At 40.4% G+C, this 21,929-nt stretch overlaps 1 protein-coding gene across 2 annotated transcripts in view; it reads right to left on the bottom strand.

The window, feature by feature from the left end:
• Window positions 1–21,635, bottom strand: part of USF3 (upstream transcription factor family member 3) — a 49,656-nt gene extending 28,021 nt beyond the window's left edge. For both annotated transcript variants that reach the window (XM_041752366.1, XM_041752357.1), the window contains exon 1: window positions 21,333–21,635. The gene's annotated coding sequence lies outside the window, so the exon portion shown is untranslated. The remainder of the gene's footprint in view (window positions 1–21,332) is intronic.
• Between the last annotated feature and the right edge of the window lie 294 nt (window positions 21,636–21,929).

The raw sequence follows: 21,929 nt of genomic DNA, 5'->3' as shown, positions 1-21,929 counted from the left end.
TGTGTGTATACACATACCACATCTTCTTTATACATTCATCTGTTGAAGAACATCCTGACTCCTTCCACAGTTTGGCTATTGTGATCATTGCTGCTATAAACATTGGGGTGCAGGTGTCCCATCATTTCACAACATCTGTATCTTTGGGGTAAATACCCAGTAGTGCATGGATATTAATTAGCTTAGCTGTGGTAATCATTTCATAATGTATAAATAGATATCAGATGTTTTCTCACTGTATACCTTAAATATATACAATATTTGTCAATGATACCTTAATAAAACTGGCAAAAATACATGTTTATATTCAAAAGTGTACTTTTAGCTCACAGATTGCTGGTAGGAATGTAAAATGATATCATCATTTTGGAAAACAGTTTGGCAGTTCCTCAAATAGGTAAAACACAGAATCACTCTATGATCCAGCGATGCCACCTAGGTATATACCCAAAAGGACTGAAAAAAACTTCACACAAAAACTTGTACAGGGATGTTTGTTGCAGCAATACTCATAATAGCCAGTGAATTGAAACAAGCCCAATGCCCATGTGAATAACGAATGGATATGTAAAATGTGCTATGTCCACACAAGAGAATATTATGCAGTGATACAAAGATATAAAGTACAGATACATGCTACAGCCTGGGTAACACATGAAAACATTATGTTAAGTGAAAGAAGCCTAACATAAAAGGTCACATACTGTATAATTCCATTTATATGAAATGCCCAGAAGCAAATCCATAGAGACAGAAAGTAGATTTATGGTTGTCAGGAGTGGGGAGAGGGAACAAAGGGTGATGGCTAATGGGTAGGAGTTTCTTTTAGGGATGATGCTCTTGAACTGGATTGTGGAGATGACTGCAGAACTTCGTCAATGTGCTCAAAAGCACTAAATTATATGCTTTAAAAGAGTGAGTTTTGTGACACATCAATTACACCTTAATAAAAAATATAGATAAAAAACAAAGGGAAAAAAAGGGAAAGCAAAAAATTGTGCTACAAATATAAAATGTTTGACATCTCCAGATTTAATCAATGTTCTGTTCATAAACACTTTAAAAATTATTTTGAGACAAATAATGATATAACTATTTTATACACACAACCTCATCTCATATTCGCTAATTTATAAGGTAAGTGGCATTGAAATAATTTAGTAATTTGTCCACATCACACAGCTAAATGGTGAGGCAGGATTCTAATTTAATACTATCTGACTCTACTAAGTCCTTAACTATTTTCATAGTGCTTCTCTACCTCCTCTACCTCCGCAGCAAAAAAAAAAAAAAAAAAAAAAAGAAAGAAAGGAAAAGAAAAAAAGAAAAGAAAAGAAAAGAAAACACAGTATGGTACATTTTAACAAAACCATGTCTTCAACTATTATATTCCTTCTGTTTCAATTTATATCTTATTGTCCTGAACAGTAAGTGGTAATATCTAGCCCAAAAAACTTATTTTCTCATAAGGCCCCTGCTCACAGAAAACAAAACCTCAATCAGAGGCCATATGCAAATAAAAAGCAACTTGATTTATAGTTTTCTCATAAAACAAAATATTCAAATAATCTGCTTAAGACAGGTGTTAAATTTTTGAAATAGAATTCTACTGTCAGGCACTATTTAGAAAGACTGAAAAGAAAAAAGAGGGTTCACAATTTTAAAAACTACTACAAATTTACAGTAACCAAGATAGTGTGGTACTGGCATAAAGAAAGACACACAGATCGATGGAATCGAATTAAGAGCCCAGAAATAAACCCTTATATTTGTGGCAAAGTAGTTTTCAACAAGGATGCCAAAACCATTCAATGGGGGAACAAACAACATTTTCAACAAATGATGCTGGGGCAATGAGATATTCGCATGCAAGAGAATAAAGTTAGATCCCTATCTTATAACACATGCAAAAATTAACTTGGAAAGAATCAGATCAAAAAAAATAAGAAAGAAAGAATCATATCATGGTTCAACATAATAGCTAACACTTTAAAACTCTTAGATATGAAACCAAAAGCACAACGACACAAGAAAAATATAAATATATTAGATTTCAAAATTAAAGATTTTTCATGCTCAGAGGACACCATCAAGAAAGTGAAAAAAATAATCCATAGAATGGGAGAAAATATTGACAAATCATGTCTCTAATAAGGAAACTGTATATAGGCTATGTAAAGAACTCTTACAAGTCAATAATTAAAAGACAACCCCCCCCAAAAAAAAAAACACAACCCAATTTGGGGCGCCTGGATGGCTCCATTGGTTGGGTGTCTGCCTTCGGCTCAGGTCATGATCCTGGAGTCCTAGGATTGAGTCCTGCATCAGGCTCCCTACTCAGTGGGGAGCCTGCTTCTCCCCCAGCTCTGTCCCCTGTTCATGTTCTCTCGCCTGCTCACTTTCTCAAATAAATAAAATCTTAAAAAAAGAAAAAAAGGCAACCCAATTTAAAAATGGGCACAAAATCTGAATAGATGTTTCTCCAAGGAAAATATAAAAACGGCCAATAAACACATGAAAAGATGTTCAGTAACATTTGCCATTAGGAAAATATAAATAAAAATCATGTATTGTGCACCTGGGTGGCTCAGTCAGTTAAGCGTCTGCCTTCGGCTTAGGTCATGATCTCAGGGTCCTGGGGTGGAGCCCAACCTAGCATGGGGCTCCCTGCTCAGTGGGGAGTCTGCTTTTCCCTCTCCCTCTGCACTTCCTCCACTCTGCCCTGCTCATGCTCTCTCTTTCTCAAATAAATAAAATCTTAAAAAACAAAAAAACAAACATATGAGATATGACCTCATATCTGCTAGGATGGCTAAAATAAAAATGACGACCCATAACAAGTATTGGTGAAAATGTAGAGAAATTGGGAGCTCTCATATATTGCCGGTGGGATTAAAAAAATGGTACCGCCACTATGGAACAATTTGGCAGTTCCTCAAAATGTTACACATAGTTACCATATGACCAAGCATTTCTACTCCTAGATATTATCAAGATAACTGAAAACAATTGTTCACATACAAAAACTTGTACATGAAGAATATTCGTCATCTCTAAGAAGAGAAAATCCAAATGCATATGAACTGATGAAGGGATAAATAAATTGTGATATATTCACACTACAGAATATAACTCAACAATAAAAAGGAAAGAAGTACTGATACCTTCTACAGCATGGATGAACTTTGAAAACATCATGCAATGTGAAGGAAGCCAACCACAGAAAACTGCATATTGTATGATCCCATCTACTTTAAATTCTAGAACATGAAAATTTATAGAGATTGAAAGTAAATTAGTGTTTGCCAGGAGCTGAGGAAGATGAGGAATGTCTGCTAAGGGGGTCTGGGAGTATAGGGAAAGTGTTTGTTCTTTTGGCGATGATGAGATGTTTTAAAATTAGATTATGGTGATGGTTTCACAACTCTGCAAATATACTAAAAACCAATGAATTTCACTTTAAACTTTATGGTATGTGAATTGTATCTCAATCATTCTGTTTAAAAAGGAAAAGAAACCGTTTGATGCAAATCTCTTTGGGTAATTTGAAATTCTCGTTCATCTTTTTCATCAGTTTATTATGTGAAGCTCTGAAACACCCAGAGTGTAAACTACAGAATCTGAGATCTTACAGCCTGGATTCGCTATTCATAGGACCAGTTTCAATCTATTTTCATGGCATGGAATAGCAGGAATCAGTGGATTCAGGGTGATTTTTCTCCTGACAGGACTTTAAACTGCTCCCATCCCCCACTGAAGACAGCCCCCTCCTCATTGTACAGTTCCATGTCTCCGTTTCCTAAATTTAAAAAACCCAGAATTTATGAAGATTTAAATTTTTTAATTAAAAAAATCTATTTATACATCTAATTGTTTTCAGTATAAAATTCTATCTCATTACCAATCATCCCCAATTTTCCTACTACAGAGGAAATGTGAAGCTACCAAAAATAAGTACTAGCATTTTAAACTAGGTCTAATTGTTCAGGGGCAAATTGTGTTTTTTTTCCACCAAGAACCAAATTAGTGGTAAAGATTAAATTCTGTCTTTGATACAATGAAGAAAAATCTAACTCTTAGCATCAAGTTTTCAAATTAGAATTAAAAGGTCTTAGTTGAAAACATTTTTTGGCACATTGCTTAAACATAATTTGTCCATAGTTTGTGGGAAATCTTTTTAACCGCTATACTTAATTCCATTTTATTGTTGCTTAATGAATTCTTAAGTATTTACAATTATTTATAATGCTTTATGGAATGCCTACATAGGCAGTTTTTAAATGTGTTCTATTTCTTTATCTGAAATCTCTAGCAAATCCTTAGCTCTCTCCAATCAAAATGACTTAACCCACTGAACTAGAACATGATCCATGGAAATGATAACATAACTAAGCTTAAATCTCTGGTCTGAGTCACAGCCATTTATATCCCTAATGTAATTGAAATAAATATAATTTTATACTCTACAACTGCTTATTTAAGTTTTTAACACTTTCCTTATAATAAAAAGAACATATACCTAGAAAACAAAGCCAGACATAAAGAAAAAAATGAAACTACTCTCAATCACATCACTTGACCAGAATTCACAAGAATTATTGCTGACGTTCTTATATATTTCTTATGGATTTTTTTTCTGCATAAGACTGATTTTTTACAAATGTTAGACCATAAGCAATTTTGCATTCTACACTTTACTTGAGGTGAGCATTTCTGTCATTAAATATACAAAATCGTGATTATAGTTTTTATGTTTGACATTATGGACACATATGCTCTAATTTCTTATTTAATGCTTTAGGCATCTTTGCTTTCTGTATTGTGCTGTATGAGTTATTATTTGCATTTACCACCTTCAGCATATTTTAAGTTAAGAACCCTCTATCTAGAATGTCTTATTACCTGGTCTACCTGTTCAACTCACTATATCATGAAATCTGGCACATCTGTGTTATATAGTTCAGAGACAGCACAGGGTGCTTTTTAGAGCCCAAAGAATCCTTCCTTTCTGTTTGATTTCAGCAGCTGCTTTCCATCATGGTGGGTAGTTGAGGACTTATAAATTTATGAGTGTACTATGTTGTCTTCTGCTTTGTGTAACTGCTATCAGAAGTCCTCATTTCTTCTGCCATTACAGACATCCTACGTCCTCTAACAGTATCTGTTGGCTCCTTCCTGTCACTCGTATCACCATCCATGCTTGGTGCTTAATTAGTCAGGGTGGTTCCCAAATGCCAACCCAGAGATACTACAACATATAAAAGAAAAGGAAATGAACAAAGTCCTGCCCCTGGAGCTTTCACTGTGAAGTTGAATCAAACTGTCCCTCAAGAAAAAGAAATAAGCCAAAGGTTTTAAATGTTTATTTACAAACTATACAAGCAACCAATTTGTTTAAAAATTATTTTCAGGGCAGCCAGGGTGGCTCATCAGTTTAGCACCGCCTTCGGCCCAGGGTGTGATCCTGGAGGCCCAGAATCAAGTCCCACATCAGGCTCCCTGCATGGAGCCTGCTTCTCCCTCTGCCTGTGTCTCTGCCGAGATCTCTCTCTCTGTGTCTCCCATGATTAAATAAATCTTTAAAATAAAAAGTAAATAAATAAATAAATTTCAAAGAGTACAGAAATATATAAAATTAAACGGAAAAGTTATTCTGTTCTACAATCATGCTTTCCAGGAATACCCACTGTAAACAGTTTGGAATTTATTAGATCCTTTTCTTGCTCTTGTCCATACAAACTACAAACACTCCTGGCTAAGAAATTATATCTAGATTTCATGCATTAAGTTTTAAAAACTCGGGGTGCCGGGTGGCTCAGTCAGTTGAGTGTTCAACTCTTGACTTTGGCTCAGGTGATAATATAGGGGTTGTGGGATCGAGCCCCACATCAGGCTCTGCACTCAGCAGGGGAGTCTGCTTGAGATTATCTCTCCCTCCCCAACTTCTTCTTAAAATAAATAATCTTTAAAAAATTCAGTTGTAAAAGTAATCTTTGCTCTTTGTAAAAAATTTTAAAAGCACAAAGTATATGAAGTATGAACACCCCTCTGCTTTTAACAGTCTGGTGGTTTAATTCCAGACATTTTACCTATTAAATCCAAACAATTATGTATGTACAGGACATATTAGTAATTGTAACACTGAAAGAGCAGGACACATAAAATGCAATAACTACAAAATACCTTCCATTGCCAATACAAATCTCTATGGGGTGATCCTCCTCCTTGGGTAAAATTTAGGGTGGATCCCATGACTTTACTGATCACAATTATACAATAAAAGTCCTGTAGTCATTTTTAGTCACAATCCATTGAGAATATTTCAATATGGTTCCTTTGATGTGGGTAATGCCTCTCCCAATACTATCTCTTACATTCTCTCCCCAACCCCCAGCATCTGCTTCTGTCCTTAAGGCTCCAGTCTCTTTCTGCTGAGGTCACCCTGCCGCTGATGGAAGGCCTGTGGCAGAGTACCCAGATCAACTCCTCCTGACATACTGTGGACCCATATCTGCTACCTCTCTGATGCAGAAACATGTACCTCTCTGGATGCAACAATGTCTAGAAACTTACTATATAAGTCATATTCATGTATGTGCAAAGGGACATTATTCAAGGATATATTTTTTAAGATTTTAAAATTTATTTTTCATGAGAGACAGAGAGGCAGCAAGAGAAGCAGGCTTCCTGTGGGAGCCCAGGATCCCAGGATCACCCCCTGAGCCAAAGGCAGACAATCAACCACTGAGCCACCCAGGCACCCCAAGGACATTCTTTATAAAATTGTTTCAAGTAGCAAAGGACAAGGAAACACCCCAAAAGTTCATCAAAAGAATTTTTTTTTTTTTTTTTTTTTTAAGGAGGAGAATGATTGGGGGCACTCAGGTGGCAGTTAGGAAGCTGACCCTTGGTTTTGGCTCAGATCATGACCTTGGGGTTGTGAGATCAAACCCTGTATCAGGCTCCACGCTCAGCTGGGAGTCTGCTTGGGAGTCAATCTCTCTCGCCCTCTGCCCTTCCTCACTGCTAAATAAATAAAGAGGGGTGCCTAGGTGGCTTAGTTGGTTGAGCGTCAACTCTTGGTTTTGGTTCAGTTCATGATCTCAGGGTCATGTGACTGAGCCCCTGGGCTGGGGTCTGCACTCAGCAGAGTCAGCTTGAGATTCTCTCCCTCTGCTCCTCCCCACCTCCCCCACCCCCCACACTCTCTAATAAATACATAAAATCTTTTTTAAAAGAATGATTAAATATGTCACAGTATTATTTTGAATCATCTGAAATTGCCCACATTTGACCTTTTCTCCCTCTAGAAACTACATGTCAGATGGTTCAATCTAAAATAGATTTAATCAAAAAAATAAATAAAATAGATTTAATCAGGCAGCCCAGGGTGGCTCAGCGGTTTAGCACCGCCTTCAGCCCAGGGTGTGGTCCTCTAGCTAGAGACCCCAGATCAAGTTCCACGTCAGGCTCCCTGCATGGAGCCTGCTTCTTCCTCTGCCCGAGTCTCTGCTTCTCTCTCTCTCATGAATAAATAAATAAAATCTTTAAATAAATAAATTGGATTGAATCATAATGTCTAAATATTCAATCTAAATATATATGTATGTCTGTACATATGTGTAATATAAATAAAATGTATGTATATATGTATAATTATAAAATGGGCTGTATTGTGTCTCCCCTAAATTCATGTTTAAGTCCTAAACCCTAGTACCCTGGAATGTGACTGTATCTGGAGATAGGGTCATTAGAGGTAATTAAATTAAAATGGGTCATTAGAGTGGACCCTAATTTAGTATGACTAGTGTCCTTATAAGAAAAGGAGATTAAGGGGTGCATTCGTGGCTCAGTCAGTTGAGCTTCTGTCTTCAGCCCAGGTCATGATCTCAGGGTCCTGGGATGGAGCCCCAAGTCGGGCTCCCTGCTCAGTGGGGAGTCTGCTCCTCCCTCACTCTCCTTCTGTCCCTACTCGTGTGCTTTCTCTCTTGCTCACACTTTCTCTCAAATAAATAAAATATTTTTAAAAAGAAAAAAAGAAAAGGAGATTAAAACACAGACCACACAGACATGGAAATGACCCAGTGAAGACACTCACTCCAAGAAGGCACCCATCTACAAGTCAAGAGGAGAGGCCTCAGAAGAAATCAAACCCGCTGACACCTTGATCTTGGACTTCTAGCCTCCAGAGCTACAAGAAAATATTTCTTGTTTAAGCTTCCCAGTCTGTGGTATTTTATGGCAGCCCTAGCAAACTATATTTTATATACAGTATATATAAATATACATATATACACACACCCATATACATATATATTTATATGTATATATTTTTTATTTAAAAAGCTATAAACTTATACATAATACCTATCCTCTGGGATGGGGAGAAGAATATATATGTATATGCTACAAATGCACAGAATTTCTCTGGAAGGATCACCTTTGAAAAGGGGAATGGGGAAAGGGCATGAGAAAAACCTACTGTATATCCTTATATAGAATTTTAATCCTCTGCCACATGTATGCATTTTCTCTTCTACAGTATGAATTAACTTTTCAGTCTTTCTAACAAATGTATTTAAGACTATAATATTTACTCAAGGTACAATTCTGTCAATTGCCGAATAGTTGTTAATTTCTAAATAGTATGTAGTTTCAGCTAAATTTTAAATTATTTTTAAAAATACTATATTGAAAAACAAAAAAGTAAATACTACCCCAACTACATCCATTTTTTGTGGGGAAGAAATTAAAGTCCCCACCACCATCTATTCTGTTTTACTCTCCTAGTTGGGAATCAATTTGAAACCAATTTTCTTGATATTATCACATGCACATAAATTTTTTTATAAAAATGAAATAATTCCATATATGTCACTGAAACATGCTTTATTTTTAGTTAGAAATATAAACATCTTTCTAGGTAAGTAAATATCAATTTACCTTATTCTTTCTAATATGTACATAGTGTTATGTAGCACAGAGCCATACTTTATTTAGCTGTTCTCCATTGACCAATACTCATTTTTTCCCTTTTCCTCTTTTATTATTTTTGCTACTAAAGACAATCGTGAAAAAAAGACTGCAATCAACATCTTTTGAGCTCTTCTCAGTCCAAAGGGCAACAAGATATCTTATTATTGTTTAACTTTCATCTCCTTGATGACTAGTGAGACTGAATACCCTTTCACATGTTATGAATCCTTTATATTTTTTCTGTGATTTGCTTTTTATTATCTTGACTTCTTCTTCCTTGTAATTTCAACTTTCACATCCTCTTCAACCTGAGTTGAAATAAAGCTTTCCAAGTAGTTGTATTTCTTTTTTTGGCTCCACCTTTGTTAATTTATATGTGTGTATGTGAACTGTTCCCTTGTATTATGATTGGCAATAAATAGTACCTAATTTTTAGGGGTGCCTGGCTGGTCAGTCAGTAGAGCATGCAGTAACAAGTTTGGGTGTGGAGGTTACCTAAATAAACTTTTTTCAAAAAGTATCTAATTTTTAGAATTTGAGAGTTTCTTTACAGCCCTCTTACATGATGTATTTTTGTTAAGTGTTACATGAGTATTTGAGAAGAGTGTGTATTATTATCTCCTTAGGTAAAAAGTTATATTAAATATTTTTAAAAGTCAATGTTTGCTCTTTGGAATAAATTTTGATAACAAATTACTGTGCATTTTCTTCTACTCAACATTTGCCCCCAGAGCATGCATATTTCTTTTTAAAACTTCTGCATTATTTTGTTTTATATTTGTCTGAAGGCACCCCAGCTGGAGATTTGGTTCTATACCATTTAAGAGCCTTTTTTGAAAAAAGAAGGGAAAAAAAAAGAGAGAGAATTTATTCCAGTCATATTTATTGTAAATATTGTCCCTGATGGTCATATTCTGTTCTCTCCCCACCACCATTTTTTTTACTTTTCCTTGCCTCATACTTTATTTTCCTCAATACCTGTTTTCCTACTTTATCTGCTTGATTTATGAATCTCCCTAACAATTTTGAGAAACATACTACAGTGGACATTTATTTGGTATTTTCTCCTCTCCACTTCATGAAATTCCCCCATTTTCACTTATGTATGTACCTCTAAATCAGCCTTTGTGCTTCAGTGGTAGTGGCTGGCAGGTCTTGGCAAGTGACTTTTTTTTCTGGGCACAGTGACTGGTCTCAAATTGGTCCAAACATAACAAACTTCAGGACTTTTCTTTGATGGTGTGGGTAGCTATGCTCTTTCCCTTTCCAATTTAAAGAGAAAACATATAATTTCAAATACAGACATCTTGCAAAAGAAAGAAGCCAGTTTAAGGATGAAAGTGTACACAAAGAAAAGCAAAGCTGAGAGGATAAAGCTGAGAGAAAAGGAACTGCTTATTGATAACTAAAGTATCTTAATATTAAAATTTAAATATTAAATTAAAACAGTATGATCTCCTCCCCTCCCACTAAAGGTTTTAACATACTCTATGTTACCCACCAACTGTCCACTGCCCATCTCCCATGCCAGACACTTACTACAATTGTGTAGAATTTTAGCTCTAGAGTGGTTAGTTCTCCTAGAACTATTTTGCAAGTCCAATAGCTCATAATTTTCTTCTTTGTCCTCTTGTACCATATTTTAGAAGAACTCCTTGGTTTCACTATCTAGTTCATTAGTCATCTACTGTAACTATGCTGCTATTCAGCCTGCTACCGAAGTTTTTATTTCAGAAAACATGTTTCTAATTTCCAAAAACTTTCTTGTTCTCATTTCTTAGAGAAATGAACACTCATTGCTATTTTATGGAGATTACATGCTCTCGAACTTTTTAGGATATTTTTGGACAAAAATGTTATCTTTTGTCTATTATATTCAATTTGTTTTCTCAAAGGTCAATTCCTCCTTCTGTTCAGCTTAAAGTCACTTTTTCTCGCTGAAAGAGTGGTTTTCCTTAAATATTTAGTGAGTCAGTTAACTGAATTGGCAGATGAAGCTGGTTAGGTTTCCCTAACACAGTGGTTCTCAATTCTGCATGCACTATAGAAGTCACCTTTTTAAAGAAAGCTCCCTATTTGATTTTAATGTGTATCTACTACTAAGAATCAGTACTTTAATACACGTAAAAATTACTCTTCTCTACCATGAATGTCCACGCTGAGTTTAAGAGTTCTGGCTGATGGGTAGCCTGGGTGGCTCAGCGGTTTGGCACCGCCTTCAGCCCAGGGCTTGATCCTGGAGACCCAGGATTGAGTCCCACATTGGGCTCCCTGTATGGAGCCTGTTTCTCCCTCTGCCTGTGTCTCTGCATCTCTCTCTGTGTCTCTCATGAATAAATAAATAAAATCTTTAAAAAAAAAAAAAAAAGTTCTGGGTGAGTATATGGGTGGCTCAGTCAGTTAAGTATCTGCCTTCGGCTCAGGCCACCATCCCAGGGTCTTGGGATGGAATCCTGCATTGGGCCCCCTATTCTGAGGGGAGCCTGCTTCTCCCTCTCCCTCTGCCTGACATTCGCTCCGCTTGTGTGCAAGCTCTCTCTGTCAAATAGACAAAATCTTAAAAAAAAAAAAAAAAAAGAGTTCTGGCTATCAAAATTATCACACATTGATGGATGAGGTAAACAACTAGATGAGTGCCTTCTGAAGAAAGGAGCACCACATTCACAGTGAAAACTGGAAGTTCTCTAAAGTATAACCCTGATTCTCTCTCTGCCCCTAAAGTCCATGATGTAGATACCCTCAATTCATAGAAATATGTGCTAGTAGCTTAGCCCTGTGAGTAAGCACTGTAATTAGGCATTCTAATTGCCCTGCTATGGTTGTTCTGAAGTCTACTAATTAATTACCTTTGACCATTGCTATGGTCTGAAAGTTTGTGTCTCCCCAAAATTCATAAGTTGAAATCCTAACCCCCAAGGTGATGGTATTAGGAGGCAGGGCCTTTGGGAAATGTTGAGGTCGTGAGAGCAAAGTCCTTGTGAATGGGATTAGTGCCCTTATGAAACAAGGCCCGGAAAGCTTGTCTGTTCCATGTAAGGGTACAGCATGAAGTAGGTAGTCTGCAATCTAGAAGGCCTTCACCAGAATCCAACCATGCTGGCATCATGATTTGGACTTCCAGCCTCCAAAACTGTGAGAAATAAATGTCTTTTGTTTACAAGTCACCCAGTCTATACTTTGTTAGAGCAGCCTGAACAGACTAAGACAGTCAACCTCTACCCTCTCCTACTTTTCAAAGTCTCTGAGCTTTGGGATTTTCCAGAATTGCAGTGGGAAAACTCACTTTCCTACTGTTTCCCCTTTATGTCCATATTGGGTTGCAGATTTCTCCACACTGTATGGTTTTGCCATCAACCTGATCCCATATGCACTGCATTTTTCATAAATTCCTCAATGTTTTTGATCTTTAGATGACACTCTTCCCAGCTTTTGAACACTAATAATGATGTGTTCTTATTTTTCTATTTTTAATTCTTTTTGTTACTTAACTAGATTTTTTTAAAGATTATTTATTTTAAGGGGTGGGGCAGAAGGAGAAGGAGAAAGAGTCTCAAGTGGACTCTGCTGAGTGCAGAGCCCAATGCACAGCTCAATATCATGACCCTGAGATCATGACCTGAGCAGAAACCAAGAGTCGGTCTCTCAACCAACCACACAACCCAGGTGCCTTAGATTTCTTCATTATATAAATAAAACACCCTAAATTAAACTACTTAGATCACATTAAAGGATTTAAGTTATAAAAGATGTAGTCTCCCACACCAACTTTCCTCCTGAAATTTCCTGTTAACAAGACTCGAGTAATTACTGCTACATTACTATTCTTCCTTTTCCATACTCTATTCTTTGGAAGCAGGTACTAAGTCTAGCCCACATTCAACAAGAAGGGAACTAATACCCACCTCTTGGAGAAGGGAGTATCTAAATATATTTTTTACAATTATTCTGCAAAGGAGATTTCTCTTCTCCCCCAATTTATTTATTCAATCATTTATTTATGTCAGTATGGAGTCAAGGAAATATTTTATCCTTTGTGTCAAAATAGAATGCTACAGTTATTTTGTTGTTAAAATTGTTCAAGCTCTGGTCATTGGGGACTCTTTCAGGCTGGCTCCTATATCCTTTTCATATACCCTCACCTCTCTCTCACCCTCATTTTTTTTAGTGCTTCCTTACTTTTTTGCACTATATGATGCTCTGGGCTCATCTTGTGATATGTATCTTATTGGTTCTGTTTCTCTGGAGAACGCTAATATAGTAGGTAATCAGTAAGTATGTTGGTGAAGGAGTGAAAGACTGAGGCAGGGTGCAGGAATTTTTTAAGGCCCCGAAAGTAATTTTGAGGCAAAGTCACTCTAATCACTATAATACCCCATATACTTGCTACCTCATATTAATGAATGAATGGTATAGGTGATGGGAATAGCCTTTGATATCAGACCTATAATCAAATCTTAAAGCTGACATTCACTAGCTATTTGATTTTAAAGTAAGTATTCCTGGGGCCCCTGGGTGGCTCAGTTGGTTAAGTGTCTGCCTTTGGCTCAAGTCATGATCTCAGGATTGGAATCGAGCCTCATGTTGGGCTCCATGCTCAGTGGGGAGCCTGCTTCTCCCTCTGCCTCTGCCCCTCCCCCCGCTCATGTGTGCTCTCTCTCTCTCATGTGCTCACTCTCTCAAATAAATAAAGTCTTAAGAAAAAATAAAGTAAGTATTCCTTGGGGTGCCTGGCTGGCTCAGTCCACGGAGTGTGTGACTCTTGATCTCAGAGTTGTAGGTTCAAGCCCCATGATGGGTGTAGAGATTAGTTAAAAATAATAATAATTGTTTTAAGTTCCTCCATACAAAAATAAAATAAGTATTCCTTGAAGTCTTGGCATCCTCACATTTAAAACTGAGAGACTATCACCACCATCTGGGAGGACTGTTGTTGTGAGATTACATGTTAATACATTTAATGGATCAAGCAAAGTGTTTGGTACACAGCAAGAGTTCACTACACAATAGTTGCCTTTTTCCATTTCCCCCCTAATTCACTGGGAAGACGGAGTCACCTAGTGTGAGTTCCTTAACTGTATCCTACATATACCATAAGAGACCTCTGCCCATGCATCTGTCCCTTCAGCCCACCAGAACATCCTAAAGCTAACTCTTCCGTTTATGGTGGGACTCTCTACTTGATTCCTTTCTCTTTAGCACTTCATTTCTTCTTAGCCATTTCTCTTTTGCTTCCAAACCATGGAGCTTATTAAATAAGAATTCACTGTCTTTTCTATCCTCTGAAGCTTCTCATATTTCCTTCATTGGCCAATCCTTCCTAAACCCCGGGCAGAGTCTTCTGATTGTTTCCACCAACCAAAACTGCTTTCTTAGAGATGAGGACTACTGTTGTCCACATCAGAGGTCTTTCTCTGCCTTCCCCTCCTCTCTGCAGGACTGGAGGCTGCTGCTGTTTCCCCCCCACATTTTCTCTCCTACATTCCCTTCCTTGTCCCCAATTATGCATCATCTTTCTCTAACACAAATCCCTGTCTCTCACTTTGACTTCCAAGGCTCGATACTGTTTGCTTTTCTATTTGCTTTCTCTCTACAGACTTTCAAACAGTTTCTGTGTAAAATGCATTACTTTTTTATAATAAAGCCAACTTTCAACACAGATCTTGCTCCAAACCTTTGGTTAGGCAACTTCTCTTCAGAACATTTCATTTCAATACCAATTAACAGGTTTTTGCAACATGTTGAATTGCTTTGCCTCTTAAGAGACTTTCTTCCAATTTCTCCATTTTGTCAATGACACCAAAACTTTAACCTGGCTCTAAACCCAAAAATAATCTACAAATTTTCTCACCAAATCCTATCAATTCTTTTCACAATGCTCATCTCCTCCTGTTTTTTCCTACCATCTCAGATTAGGCCCTGTTTTATACATGTCTGGCTCTTTTTTTGTTTTTTGTTTTTTTTTTTAATTAAAAAAAATTTTTTTTTATTCATGAGACAGAGAGAGAGAGAGAGAGAGAGAGAGAAAAGCAGACTCCCTGAGGGGATCCTCATGTGGGACTCAATCCCAGGACCCCGGGATCAGGCCCTGAGCCAAAGGCAGATGCTCACCACTGAGCCACCCAGGCGTCCCCAAGTCTTTTTAGCTCCCAGTCTTTCACCTATTCTTCCATGGTTTCATATTTCAATGTCTTGGTAATCTTTCCAATTCATGGTACTCAACATGTACCTCCCCTGTTCCAGAATCCACAGTACTATTTTCTACCATCTACTGTTTCAAATCCAAACTCTTGGGTCTTAGCTTTCATGACTCTACCTAACATCACCTTCTTCACTGGCCAGTCTCACTCATCCACTTACACTTAATACAACACACACACACACACACACACACACACACACACACACACACACACACAGGAGCAGGGCTATCAAGCTAATCATGCCATCTACCCTTCCCTCCTCTGCCCTCCAGACAGGTTCTTCCCTGTGCTCCTTATCAGCTGTTCATTTTTTTGCTAAATCTTGCTATTTGCCCACTGAAATGACCTTTCCACTTTGCTTAGCTTTTTCAAATGCTATTAACCCTTTGAGGCCCAGTGCAAGTCCGTTCTCCTCTCTAAAACTTTCCCTAATATTTCCAGCTAACACTAAACCCGCTACCTTTGTTCTGGATTCTATCATTCTCACTTCTCAGTAATCTTGTTATGTAATATCTCTTCTCTCTCATATATTATTAACTTCTCCTTCTCTGTTAGTGCTTTTCCATTAAAATACACTATTCCATTTTTTTTTCTTCATTTAAAAGGCAAAAAAAATTTCTCTGACCTTGCAACACCTTCTGTGTGTTCCCATTATTTCTCCCTCCCACCCATCAGGCTTCTTGAACAAGTAATTTATACTCAATGTCCCTTCTTCCTCACTTACCATCCACTCTTCTGCTCACTATTACCTGGCTTTTATTTATTAAACTGCTTGCAAAAGATCTCCACATTATCAAAATCCGATGAACTCTATAGGAAATATCTGTTGTTTTTGGCTTTATGAAAACAATACCTAAGTTTTCCTTTGGAGAACCTCTCTGCCTGATTTCTGAGATCTGACAGGACCATCAAACATGAGCTTATCTCTGGGGTGGGCCCAGGGATGACCAATAAGACCATACAAGGCAGGAAGGTGGCTAGAGCTGAGTTAGCCCCATTGGCCCATATAATCTTAGAAGCTGCTGTCCCTAGGCCGTTCCAAGGGTTGATTATTCTGCTTTTCCTCACTTCTGTGAGCATACCCAATATCTATCCATAAATCTACCCATAAATTTTCTGCTTCAGTTAGCCAAAGGCAATTTCTATTGCTCATAACCTAAGAGAAATTATAGTGGAGGTGGAAGCGGTACCTCTAATGGTTACACCTCAACTTTCTTCTCCCTGTCTCCTTTCACCGTGACTCCTGCTATAAGAAATTATAATAGCTAAGGTGAGAAAGCTTTCAACCAGAGACCCACTAACAGCTTCACTAATTGCGAGGTAAGGTTATCTGGGACTCCACATAGAGCCAGGCAATAGTTAAAAGGGAAAGTACAGAAGCACAGATGGAAACTGGAAGAATCCTGGGGTGCCTCTTTGTACTAACACTAGCAGTGAAGTAACCAGTAGACTACTGCTACCCCACATAGGCAAGATCTGTAAGGGCTCAAAGCAATTGGGAATAAAAGTTTGTCTGACTCCGAAGTTCATACTCTTTAACATAGCACTTTCCACTGATATCCATCTATTTTCAGCACCTTAATTAAGAAATGCTCCCTCTCATTTCCAGCCTTTGTACCTGTTAGTTTGTGTGGAATGTTCGTATCAACCTTCCAACTGAAAACTCCTAATTATCCTTTTTGAAACTTTCTCTGATCCCTAGAGATTAGTCCCAAACATCCTGACATAATATTCCACAAAGTCTTAACATGAAATATAATCTACATGCTTACTGGTTTTCCCACAAGCCTGTTAGGCTTCTAAATGGTAGAAACCACATCTTTTAGGTTTGTATCCTCAACAATTAGTACTCAATATATGGGAGTAATAAATGTCTATTGGAAGAATATCTGGTCTTTTTTAATTTTCCATAGTGGATAGAAAATTAGATTTGGGGTACTTATGTTTAAATTAGCATCTAATGAATACTGTGTTCAGTCCCTTAATTATTTGATATGGTATTCTCCAATCCTTCGTATAAGTCTAAAAACTTCTTAAGAGCTGAGTTCTCTGTGTTTACTATTTCTGTATTCTCTTTAGCACCTATGAGTATTAGACACATGGTAAGCACTCAATAAATACTTGAACTGAATTTAAAACACAGTATTAGCACATTAATAGGAGTAACTTATCATGCTCTACTGATCTAATTAAAAGATCTGGCCTTCTGAAGTAGTACAATTGTACTCATATGGAAACTTTAATGAGAAAAAGAAAAATTATCCAATTGGACAGTTAAAAGCCTTTCTCTTAGTGAGAGTTCCACAAATATTTTATGGACAACAAGAGTCAACCTCTAGAGCTCAGGGTAAAAGACTGTATATCCCCACACATATTGGAAGGAAGATTACAAGTTTAAGGGATCTGCCACAACTGTAATTACTTAAATTCCACTAACCCTTAACAAGTTCCTAATGAAAGTATAAGAATATTTAATAGCAAATCACTCAATGTCAAATTAACCTACATTAAAGATGTATAGGGCTGTCTCTCCATTATATATAACAATGACAGTCATTTATTCATTCAACAAACATTTACTAAGTCCCTACTAATAACAAGTGTTACCTTAGGTCCTAAAATTACAAAGATGGGGGCACCTGGCTGGCTCAGTCATAGAGCATGCGACTCTTGATCTCAGGGTTGGAAGTTCAAACCCCACATTGGCTGTAGAGATTGCTCAAAAATAAAATCTTTTAAAAATAAATAAAATTACAAAGACGAAGAGAACACAGTTCCTATGTTGGGGGTTCTAGCTTTGCTATGTGGCAATGGTATTTAAAAATACAATGTAATGGGTGTGGAACCTACTTTAAAGAAAAAATACAACGTAGAGTTGCTCGACATGGAGGCTCGAGGCAGCAGTCTGGTGGAAAGAGTGGAGAAACACATATTTATGGCAATGTGATTAGCATTAACCCAGAAATAAGTACAAGATGTTATGGGGCCACAGAGGAGAAAATAATCAATCTTCTGAAGAAATCAGGAAAAGATATGGAAGACACTGACATCCATACATGAATTCAATGCAAGTCAAGGTGGGAGAAAGCTACAACAGAAACATCTGAGATAGAATCAAACCTGAAACTAGGGTTGCAAGCAGTGTCAGAAGGATTCCAAAGTAAACCAATCCAACTCATAGCAAACCACCGTAGAAGAGCCAAAAAGCAAAATAAGTCCTTGCCATTAAGCTTGAGAGCAATGAAACACATATATATATATGAAAGAAATTAAACCACCACATGGTATAAGTATAAAGGGAACCTTTTAAACAACATGTGGCATAAATGTTCAAATAGAGCCAATCAGTAAGAGTTGAGAGAGCTATTAGGAAAACCTTCATAAAAGTAGAGTTGAACTGTCATCAGTGGGGGGAAGGAGCACAGAGAGGGCTGTCCACATGCTGAGAAAGATCAATGTCATTAAGAAAAGCAGAGATCTGGGGATCCCTGGGTGGCGCAGCGGTTCGGCGCCTGCCTTTGGCCCAGGGCGCGATCCTGGAGACCCGGGATCGAATCCCACATCGGGCTCCCGGTGCATGGAGCCTGCTTCTCCCTCTGCCTGTGTCTCTGCCTCTCTCTCTCTCTCTCTCTCTCTCTCTCTCTGTGACTATCATAAATAAATAATAAAAAAAAAAAAAAAAAAAAAAGAAAAGCAGAGATCTGAACCACATAGTTGTGGGACCATGAGAAGGTCCAAAGGTTTGGAAGGCATTGGGTAAAAAGTGGATGCATGAGTGAGGGCCTGATTTTAACAGAGCCTAGAACACAAGCCTAGCAGCTTGGACACTTCTAGGCTCAGTAGTTCTCAACCATGACTGCTAAACAGAAACACCTGGAAAACTTTAAAAATTGTACCTCCGGCAAGGGCTTACCCCATATCAAAAGCAAGAGAATCTTTGAGGGGAGCGGCAAGGATGTTAAAATGCAAGAGCATACAAGGTGATTCTACTCGATAGTCCAGATTCAGAACCACTGGGCTTGAGGATAGAGAAGTATAAGGCATGACAGATACGGTTAAGTCTACACTTGCTCTCAGTTCCTGTTTATAAGTAACAATTCTGAGCTGATTACCTACTGAGGCTTATCTTCCAACCTGAGTTAAACATTCTGTTTTCTTAGTGTTTCTTTTCCCTTGTTGACAATGCTAATCTCCGAAAATCAGAAAACAACCCATCAATTTCTCTTACATGACTGGTTCATTGACTGCACGGTGTGAAACTTAAGAGTTTTATTTCCATGATGTCCTACAGACGACTAACTTAGAAAACATTTCCATCCCATGCTGCCCTTACATCCCTGCAGTGAAATGCTTTCATATTAAGGAATGTTCTAGGCTACATCCATGGGTGGATTTTTACAAATGTTGTCTCTTAAATATAGAGAGGATGTAATACCTACATCTACAAGAGACATATGAAGAGCAAAATGTGAGATGTAAGTAGTCATTCTTGTAGTACCTAGAGACATTTTACTAGTCCTGGTTTCAGATGTGCAAGGACTACAAAGTATTTTGCTTATTTTGTAACAAATATGGTCAGAATACTTCACAAATGAAGGGAAACAAATGTATCCCATACAACAACTCTGTGCTACATTAAACAGGTGTTTGTGGGAAAAACAAACAAACACATTAAGATGATAAGAGAGGGGGCAGCCCGGGTGGCTCAGCGGATTAGCGCCGCCTTCGGCCCAGGGCCTGATCCTGGAGACCCGGGATCGAGCCCCAGGAATCGAGTCCCACGTCGGGCTCAGGATCGAGTCCCAGGAATCGAGTCCCAAGTCGGGCTCAGGATCGAGTCCCAGGAATCGAGTCCCACGTCGGGCTCAGGATCGAGTCCCAGGAATCAAGTCCCAGGGATCGAGTCCCAAGTCGGGCTCAGGATCGAGTCCCAGGAATCGAGTCCCACGTCGGGCTCAGGATCGAGTCCCAGGGATCGAGTCCCAAGTCGGGCTCAGGATCAAGTCCCAGGGATCGAGTCCCACGTCGGGCTCAGGATCAAGTCCCAGGGATCGAGTCCCACGTCGGGCTCAGGATCGAGTCCCAGGGATCAAGTCCCAGGGATCGAGTCCCACGTCGGGCTCCCTGCATGGAGCCTGCTTCTCCCTCTGCCTGTGTCTCTGCCTCTCTATCTCTCACGAATAAATAAATTAAAAATCTTAAAAAAAAAAAAAAAGGTGATTAGAGAGTATGACAGCCTGTTGATCCTTTAAAAAGCAGGTTGGTTTGTTTTTAAAGGAAAAAAGCAAAGACATGAAATATGCTTCAGGGTCCGTGTCCCTCACAAAGTGTGTATTCGAGAAACCTGTACTTTGCTCATAGGTAAGCAACCGTCTTCTTTATGCGAAATTTAAGTTAGCTACAACTGTCTTATTTTGGGGGGGGGGGGGGTGTTAGGTCACCAGATCTACTTAATGGTAAAAATGGTGTGAGAACAGGAGTTGGAAGCCCGTGGCGCACACACAGGTTCGCGCAGCCTCGTAGTCCCCGACAAAGTCCGCCAACTCCAAGGACCATCTCCCCACGCAGCCAGGGGCGGGGAGGGGGTGGGCAGAGGGCACAGCCAACCATCGAAACGTGAAACGTGAAAAAGAGCCACGAAATACGGAGCCGGGTCGCGAGGGTTGGCCACCCGCTTGCACCCATCCTGCTAGAGGAAACGCCAGCCCGACTCTCGGACTCGGGGCTGAGGCTTCAAAGGCGAGAAGTCGCGTGCGTGCGACCCGCGGGGTCCGAGGAAGGTCGGGGAGCGAGGCAGGGAGAAGCGGGTGACGGGGCGGGCGGCGGCCCTCGGCCGGAGCCCCGCGCGCCCGGGCCGCCAGGAGCCTCGCTCGCCCCGCGCGCCGCTGGGGGCCGGGCCGGGCCGGCGCGAGTCCCCCCCGCCGGGCAGCAGGGGGCGCGGGCCGCCGGAGGTCGCGGAGGGCACGGCAGCCGCAGCCCACGCTCGCGCCCCGCCGGGCTCCGCGCTCCGCGCTCGGGTCTCCGGCTCCGGGGGGGTGCGGGTGGGGGTGGGTGGAGCGGAGCCGGGGCCGCCCCCCGGAGCCGCCCCCGCAGCCCCGGCCCCCGCCCCCGGCCCCCGCCCCGGCTGTCAGCGGCCCCCCTCCCGCAGTCACTCACCCGCGGGCTGCGCGGTCTCGGCCGCGGCGGCGGCGGCGGCGGCGGCGGCGGCGACCCCCGCCCGGGTCATGGTCCCAGGCGGGGACGGCAGGGGCGTCCGGCCGCCGGGGCGAACCTCTCCGTCCGCGGCCGCCGCCTGCTCCTCTGGGGCTGGGGGAGCGCGGGCCCAGGCCCTCCTCTCCCCCCGCCCCCGCCGCCTCTTCCTGCGGCCACCGCCGCCGCTGCGAGCCCGAGCCCTCAAGGCCGGAGACCCGGCGGCAGCGCGGCCTCAACTTTCCCAGCCCCCCTCCCCCCGCCCCTCGCCCCTCGCCCCTCCCCGCCCCTCCCGCGGCCGCCGCTCGGCACGCGGACAGCCTACCCTGGCTGCGCCGCGCGCCCGCCCCTGCCGCCAGGCCCGCCAATCCGGCCCCGGGGAGGCTGCCGCGACAGCCAATCAGAGCCCGGACGCCTTTGCGCGAGGCTAGGGGGCGGGAGGAGACGGAGGGAAAAGCGGGCGCGCGGCCCAATGGGGAGGGCCGGCGGGGACGGAGGTGCGCAAGTTGGGTTGAAGGAACAGGAAATATTCTTAAAGGTAGAGTGATGGGCAGCAGAGGAAGC

The sequence above is a fragment of the Vulpes lagopus genome, chromosome 1 (genome assembly GCF_018345385.1).
Source record: "Vulpes lagopus strain Blue_001 chromosome 1, ASM1834538v1, whole genome shotgun sequence".
In the NCBI taxonomy this organism is placed as follows: Eukaryota; Metazoa; Chordata; class Mammalia; order Carnivora; family Canidae; genus Vulpes; species Vulpes lagopus.
Note: the sequence above shows the minus strand (reverse complement) of the source record. Positions and strands in the feature narration are given on the sequence as shown.